The sequence below is a fragment of the Myotis daubentonii genome, chromosome 3, assembly GCF_963259705.1.
Source record: "Myotis daubentonii chromosome 3, mMyoDau2.1, whole genome shotgun sequence".
Classification (NCBI taxonomy): Eukaryota; Metazoa; Chordata; class Mammalia; order Chiroptera; family Vespertilionidae; genus Myotis; species Myotis daubentonii.
Window position 1 is genome coordinate 25,314,082 of NC_081842.1, and position 8,256 is coordinate 25,322,337.

Here is an 8,256-nt window from a genome sequence, read left to right on the forward strand (position 1 = left end):
AGCCTGTGCCTACTCGCAGTCTAGGACCCCTCACTCCTTACTGCCCACCTGCTTGCTGCTCCTTAGTGATGCTGCGGAGGTGGGAGAGGCTCCCACCACCGCTGCTGCGCTCACCAGCTGTGAGCCGGCTTCTGGCTGAGTGGTGCTCCCCTTGTGGGAGCACACTGACCATCAGCGTCTGCCCCCTGGTGGTCAGTGTGCATCATAGCGACTGGTTGTTCCACTGTTCGGTTGATTTGCATATTAGGCTTTTCTTATATAGGATGTAGGGACCAAGCTGTCCCTGTGGAGTAGATAAAATATCTGTGGCCTCAAGGAATAAAAAGAGTTGGTAAGTAAAGTATTAGGGTCAGTTACATATTCTTTCTATGCCTATTTTTTTCTATCAGTGAGATGACAATAAGCTAATTTACTTAAAAATTACTTTAAATTGGATGACTAAAAGATACAAAAAATGATACTTCCCTCATAATTGGGGAAGAGGCCAAATGAATTTCCTCTGATAGAAGTAGAAGGAAGCATTTAGAAGGTAATACGTAACTGCATATGAGGAAGTAGTATGATAACTCTACTCAAGGTCTTACACAAAAAGAGGATTATTAGATTTTCAAAAGAAACAAAGATAATATAATACTCTTAGGTTTAGATAAGATTCTACTTCAAATGAATTTTTCCCTCCACTTTTCTTTCTTTCTTCTGCATTAGTGAACTTTCACTGATGCTTATTGGGCATGACATTCTATGAGGCATACCGAGTGTGTTCCAGAACAGAGATGAACTGGTGCTCTGATATTTGTGGAGGGTGTGGTGAGAGCTGGAGAGCCATTGTATTGCCTGAGAAATGTTGCTCTAGACATGCCCCTTGAACTTTTTTAAATTTTATTGTTCAATATCCTACTTATATGCATTTCCAAATTTTCTTTTTAATCTTTTCCCAGATCTTGAACTCAAAGTGATAACTTTAGCTTCCTCATTGACATCCTTTGATCTTATAATAGAGCTGAAAGGGCAGGGATGCAATATGTGAATAGCAAACTGCCACCCAGGAGACTGTCATTCCACATTGGTAATAATAGCAGATATTTATTGAGTAACTCTCAGAGCTTTGCTAACCACTTCCTATGTATTACTTGATGCAGTTCCCTTAACAACACTATAATGAAGGCACTATTTCTATACTCGTTTTATACATGAGGAAACTGAGGCATTGAGAAATTGAAAAACTGACCCAAAGTCTCACAGCTAATGTAGAGCACATGCTCTTAACTACTCTGTCAAACTGCCTCTCTATGCAAAGAGCTCTGATCATAACCTGGCAAATCACCCACCCATCCATCCATCCATCCATCCATCCATCCATCCATCCGTCCAATAAAATAGTCAACAAGCTTCTTAGGCCGCTTTCCAGAGAGGAGGAGGGACACTTATGCAAGCATCTGCACACAGTGTGCTAAGTACTCATCATGCCTGGGAAGTGCAGTGCAGGGGCACAGAAGGAGGCTCTAGCCCAGTCAGGAAGCGGGTGTCAAGGCAGGCAGGTCCAAGAGTTCTGTCCTCAACACTGTGTGCTTCATCTATTTTGCAGCCAAAGGCAAATGCCTTAACCTCTAGAAAGAAAGATCTTTGAGACAAGGTCCTCCTCTGTGTCGTTCCCCCAGGGCCTGGCACGTAGTGACTGCTCAATTAAAATGTGTGAATAAATGAGAATTCTTATGCTCCATAACTCCACTATTCCAGGGAGTCTTCTAACTTATTTTTAATGACTCTAGACATTCTCAAATGCTTCTTGTCTAAGCCTGAAATAAATGTTCCCTTTTGACTTAAAAAATCAAGTCGGTGCTCCCTTTTAAGCCATTTTCTAAAAGCTCTATTCTGGGAAAGCTACCGCACCCAATATATTCTACTAGAACACTGTATCCTCAAGTATCTTTAAAAAAAATTTTTTTTTGTTAATCCTCACCGGAGAATACTTTTTCATTGATTTTTAGAGAGAGTGGAGGGGGAGAGACACAGAGAGAAAGAAACATCAATGTGAGAAAGACATATCTATTGGTTCCCTCCCACACGGATCAAGCCTACAATTGAGGTACGTGCCCTTAATGGAAATCAAACCCGGTACCTTTTAGTCCCAGGGCTGACACACTCTCCACTGAGCCAAACCAGCGAGGGCCTCTAGTATCTTTTACAACAGGTACTCTGACTAGAGATTCTAGGACATTCTGGGAGAATGGAAACTCTGATTGCTTTTGCCCCTCCTTTTTCCAGCTCCCCTGTGGGATTCCATGCTCTCCTCTGCAGTTAGAAAAGATTTATTCTCTCTTCACCTCTCCAGGATGGCTTGGGAATTTTTCTTCCCCTCAACCTCTTCCCTACCTTTTCACTTTTCAAATGGTATTAATTTTGGGAAAGTGGTTCTTAATTATTTACCACACAGTCCTCTGGCAGACTGCAAGACTCCAGGGCAGAGGGGAAGAGAAAGGCCAACAGAAGGCTGAAAGCTTAAGCTAATGGTTTCCTTCATGAGAAATTCTGTTATCATAAGGTGGTGTTTTATTTAGGTTGTAGTTCTTAGTTGTAGAGCAGGTATTACATTTATGTCTTCCTCGTGTCAGCTTGGAATGTGTTGTGGCTAAGGTAATATTTTCTTTAGTGAAATAGCAGTAAAACCAAGGCAGCAAAAACAACAACAACAACAACAAAAAGAACACGCCCTGAAGGGAAGGGCAAGCCAAAGCTCCTAAGGGGTAAGTTAACTTGGAGTTGGTAATCCTTATGGCCTATCCCAGAGTCACAGTGGCCAGGTTTGTAATGATCTTTACCTTATTTTTAAAAACATGTTCTTACTGATTTCAGAGAGAGGAAGGGAGAGGGAGAGAGAGATAGAAACATCAACGAGAAACATTCATCAGCTGCCTCCTGTACTCCCCCTACTGGGGATTGAGCCCACAACCTGGGCATGTGTCCCTGACCTGGAATTGAACTTGCCACCTCTAGGTGCATGGGATGATGTTCAACCAATTGAGCCAACCAGTTGGGCTTTGTATTATTTAATTACGAAATTTTACTTGCTAGCCTGATGCCACAGTTTAACATTGTACCTCATTCCCTGCTTAATTTGTCTCCAGAGCCTTATCTCCTTCTCATGTGCTACATACCTCACTTATTATTATTATATTTTATTACATAAATGTCTGACATCCCCTGGAAAATATAAGCTCCCTTAAGGACAGGAATTTTTGCTTCTTTTGTTTATTCATGTAGGGCCTAGAATTGTCCTGGTACTGGGTAGATGCACAATAAATATCTGTTGAATACATTAATTATTAATCCTGATCAAAGCAATATTAATAAATAACAACTATGATCAAGTTTCTTTCTACATGTATTTAATTTATAGACAGCAGTTGGGCATTTACAAAGCAGTTGATGGTCAAAAACCACACAGAACCCATTTTCATCAGCATGGTATGCGCTTCTAAACATAGACGTGGGAAGATAAGCCTGTGCCGGCGGGAATGGGAAATCTGGTGGCTTCTGATGAAGGTGGACTTACATGAATCCCTAAAACAAAGGGTGTGGTCTGGCTCAGTGTACTCATAACAAGTTCATGTGCTGCTCACGACCCTCATGAAACACGATCACTAATTTTATATTCCCATTTCTGGACAAAGCATTATCGTCCAATTCTAAAATTCTCGGTACAGGATCAGGCAGTTTACTGGGACTCAAAACATAAAAGATGAAAAGAGGAGTGTAGTAATTATGTGAGAGTTTCCTTGTACTTGACATCATTATAATCACAGGACATGCTTCCCAGCAATGACATGGCAGCGTACTCTGAGGACCATAGTGGCTGCTACAGCTCTTCCTTTCCCCCGTGACTCCTACTTCCAGGGCCAGTCTAGTGTAATCTGAGAGTCAGGTAACCTCCCTCTCCCGTTCAGTGTGTCCTGCAGAACTGATAAAAGACTAGACTTATCTAGAAGCAGGAGGAACACCTGGCCTCAATGGACTTGGATTAATATTATGAGTGAGTGAGTGCATCCTAAAAGATAGGGCATTGCAAGAAAATTCTCTATAGGACTACATGAATGACATTTGATTTGTTTCTAACCAGAAGAGAGCCTTGGCAGGTGTGTAAACACATGCAAATCACATAGCTGTGTAACACCTGTGCCACATTTTATTACTTCCTATGTTTCAATGTGACTCTTGGGAAAAAGCCTCATGTAAAATATTGGTCTAGTGGTAAATGGGGATTCATGAATCTCAAGTTCTAAACCATCTATTGTTTCTAATATCTTGGATAATTTATAAAATCTATATTGAGATATAATTCATATACCACACAATTTACACATTTAACGGACACAGTTCAATGGTTTTTAGTATACTCACAGTTATGCAACCATCACCAGTCAATTTCAGAGCATTTTCATCACTCCAAAAAGACACCTTGCATTTTTAGCAGTCACTCCCGATTCTTCCCCAATTCCACCCTCCATTCCAGCCATAGGCAAACACGAGTTTACTTTCTGTCTTTGTGGGATTGCCTATTGTGAATATAACACAATATGTGGTCTTCATTCACTTAGCATAATCTTTTCAATGTTCATTCCTTTGTACTGCTGAATAATACTCCATTGTTCCAGTCCATATCACACTTTATCCATTCATCAGTCAACACTTGGGTGTTTTCACTTTTTGACTATTTTGAATAATGCTGCTGTAAACATTGGTGTACAAGTTCTTACATGGACATAGGTTTTCAATTCTCTTAGATGTAAACCTAAGAGTGAAATGGCTGGGTTATATGGTACCTCTATATTCAACCTTTTCAGAACTACCAAGCTATTTTCCACAGCAGCTCAACATTTCATATTCCTACCAACCATATATGATGGTTCCAATTTCTCTATCTCCGCTCCAACAATTGTTATATGCTTTTTTATTATAGCCATTTGGTTGGTGTGAAGTGATATTCTGTGGTTTTTATCTTCATTTCCCTAAAAGTAATGATAGTAGGCACATTTTCATGTGTTGATTGGACATCTTTGAAGAAATTCTGTTTCTAGAGAATTGTCTAAAATCTCGTGCCTGACAGGGGTGGCTCAGTGGTTGCTCATTGACCTATGAACCAGGAGGTCACGGTTTGATTCCGTGGTCAGGACACATGCTCGGGTTGCAGGCTTGATCCCCAGTCGTGGGCGTGCAGAAGGCAGCTGATCAATGATTCTTTCTCATCATTGATGTTTTTTTTCTCTTTCTTCCTTCCTCTTTGAAATCAATAAAAATATATTTAAAAATAAAAAAAATCTTTGCCCATTTTAAAATGGGTTATTGGTCTTTTCGTTGTCTAGTTTTTCTTCTTTGCCTTAAGAATGAGGGATGGTTGGAGGAAGACAGCCTCAGACCTCTCACCTAATCTTGGCTAGATTAGAGCTTCTGCAACATAAAGCTGGGAGGGTTAGATGCTGGTGGCCTGCTTTTCTCAGAAATATACTATAGCTCTAGACTGGGATTGAGGTTGGGAAGGAGCCCTGTGTTCTTGGCTGCTCCTACCTGGAGTACCATCATACCCACCTGGAGGGGGGCAGGGAAGTAGGTTGTGGAACTCTTGCTGTTCTTACTGAAATTTAGTAGTTTGTGTTGAATAATTTTTCTGTATTTGTTGCATTTTCTCAGGACAATTTCTAGAGACTGAATTGTTGTTTGCCTATAATTTGCACCAGTTATTGTTGTGTTGCTAAAGAGTGGGTTTACGGAGCTCTTCATTCCAACATTCTGAAGGTTGAGTCCCATTTGAATAATTTTTAATGAAGATTTTGCATCTTGTATACTTGGTGGTAAAATCATTTATGCTGACATAGTAGATATAGAATTAGGAGGGACAGTTTTTACAAAAGTATTTGTAACAGAAGTTTTTACAAACAGGGGGTTAAGAAACCTGATAGAAGTTGAGGGCTGATTGACTTTCAACTTTAAATCCAGTCAAATTCTAGACTGCCTATGCATTTGGTTTGACAAACCATTCTTAATTTATTGTTATTAAATAGTTGCATAGAAATATTTGAATAATGAAGGTGGCTGCATTTCATATGAAAGTTTGTTGTTGCTCTAGTAATATATGTACAAAGCCATCCGAACTACTGAAACAGCATTCAAAATGATGCCTATTTTCAAAAGCATAGGATTATAATTAATTCTGATGTGAAAATCAAGGTCCTAATACCTCACTAGTTTTATACAATATTCTAAAAAGTTGACAAACAAAAATGACCATGTATTTCTTAATTTTTGTTTCATGCAAAGAACTACCGTGCCACAAAGAGTTTTAGAAAAACAACATTCCCAACATTCCTGATGCATTTATTTGTGGTTTTAGGGCAAGTACTTACATTTAACTATTCTTCCAATTCTTTATTTGATCCATGGCTGAGCTCATATGTTAATTGCCAACTAGGTGAATTTCACTTGAGTTGAAATAGATCTCTGAATTAGAATCTCTGCCCATATCGAAAATCTTTCTCTCTCCATTCCCACAACCCAATGGCAAAGTTAACTATCATACCTTCCTTCTTGGGTTTAGAAGTCTGGGTTACTTATAAGTGATCAGTTAAGCACTCTTGAGAAAATACACACTATTAATAATTATGAGAAAATGTTGAATGTATTTCTTGGAAATCCATCACTCTTGGGGCAGTTCACTCGTGTGTATTATTGTCTGAAATAGCTTATGGGCAAAAGGTATTGCGTAAGAGTCTGAAAGTAGATAAAGAGGAATATTTAAGAATGAAACCAAGCACCTCCCAATGATATCTCCCTGAATAGCTATCTCTGAACTGCACAAAGATAAGTAATGAAAGTCATTTACAAAGTAATTTTCTCTTCTCTTGGCTTGGAAAGTTTTTGTAATAAAGTTTGGTGTCTGTTGAGTGAAACATCATAGTTTCTCACATGGTTCAAGGCAAATGGAAAAAAAACACCCTTTGAATTCTTAAAATTTTAATGCAGTTAAATAATACACTGATAAATGGCATTAAAGCTCGGTACTGTTTTTCCCCTATAAAGGCAGAAATTGTATCCTATTAAAATGATGTTTCAAGCAGATATTTCCGAAGATGCTTACCTCCCGGTTGGGTGTACCTCTCTGCGGCTTAGGTGAGCGCCAGCGCCTTGGCGCCTCTCCAGATGGTGCGAGCTTCCCCCTGCGCCCGGCGCCTCCGAGCCTCCCAGAGTGGGGTGTTCGGCCCCGCCGCCTGCCCTATTGCCAAAACTCCAATCTGCCAGACCGATTAATTATTGACAAAAGGAAAACACTCCCACGCAAACTTGTGTCCAACCGCGCTGCTCCAGCGACTCCTCGCAGAGCTGCACCACTCCCCTCCCCCTTTGCTCTACGGTCCCAACTTCCCACAGGCTGCCTCTGGCTGTCAGCGCTGGGCGCTCGGGCTGGTCCCGGGAGGAATGCCGCCCTGCGATTTCCACATTCTAAAATTCGGTTTCCTGCGGCTCGTAGCACCCCCGGGCTCGGCCTCTCAGGTGCAGGACCCTGGGGAGGCTGGGGAAGGCGGCTTCTGAGAGCAGCCGAGGAGGCTGAGGCGTCCCTGTCACCTCCGGCTACTGCAGTAAAAGCCCGAGCGCAGCCGAGGCGGGGATGGGGAGGAGGGATAGGGAGGCGCCCTCCCCCCACCCTCGGGCTGGGAGCCCCGACACTGCTAAAGGGGCACATCCTTCGGAGGGGTTGGGGAGGAGCAGAAAACCTGGGGGCGCGAGGTGGACGCTCTGGGGCTTTAGCCTACAGGCCGGCGTTCACCTGCCGGGAGACAGCCAGTGCCCGGGCGCATCCCTCCGCAGACACCGGCGAGGGGCCGAAGCCGGGGCGCCCAGCGGGACTGTGGTCGGAAAGTCAGCAGCCTGCGAAGTGATCCCAGGGCTCGGAGGGCAGCAGTTAGCCAACGGGCATCCCATTGCTATTTTGTGTGTCTGAAACCGAAGAAGAAAGCAAACCCTTTTGCACCGGCAGCTAATTTCTGTGCCTTTGAACCGCACCCCCCCCCCCCCCCCCCCGCCCCGGCAATCCATCCATTCTGCCACCTTCCCTGCACCCCGTAGCTGGAGGTCAATGCTGAGAAGCTGGACTCGCCAGGGAGACAGATGGAAGGACTGCCCTGGGGAACTCGTGTGTGCGCACTCACAAGTGGGGAGAGTTAATGTGGGCCCGGACTGCAGCAGGAAGCAAACTGGGCAGAGTGC

The 8,256-nt window shown here is 42.6% G+C and overlaps 1 protein-coding gene across 3 annotated transcripts in view; it reads right to left on the reverse strand.

Annotated features, from left to right (window-relative positions):
* SPTSSB (serine palmitoyltransferase small subunit B) overlaps positions 1-8,046 on the reverse strand; it is a 30,775-nt gene extending 22,729 nt beyond the window's left edge. For 2 of the 3 annotated variants that reach the window (XM_059686946.1, XM_059686945.1), the window contains exon 1: positions 7,130-8,046. The gene's annotated coding sequence lies outside the window, so the exon portion shown is untranslated. The remainder of the gene's footprint in view (positions 1-7,129) is intronic. The other variant, XM_059686944.1, reaches the window with a different exon arrangement.
* Positions 8,047-8,256: the final 210 nt, after the last annotated feature.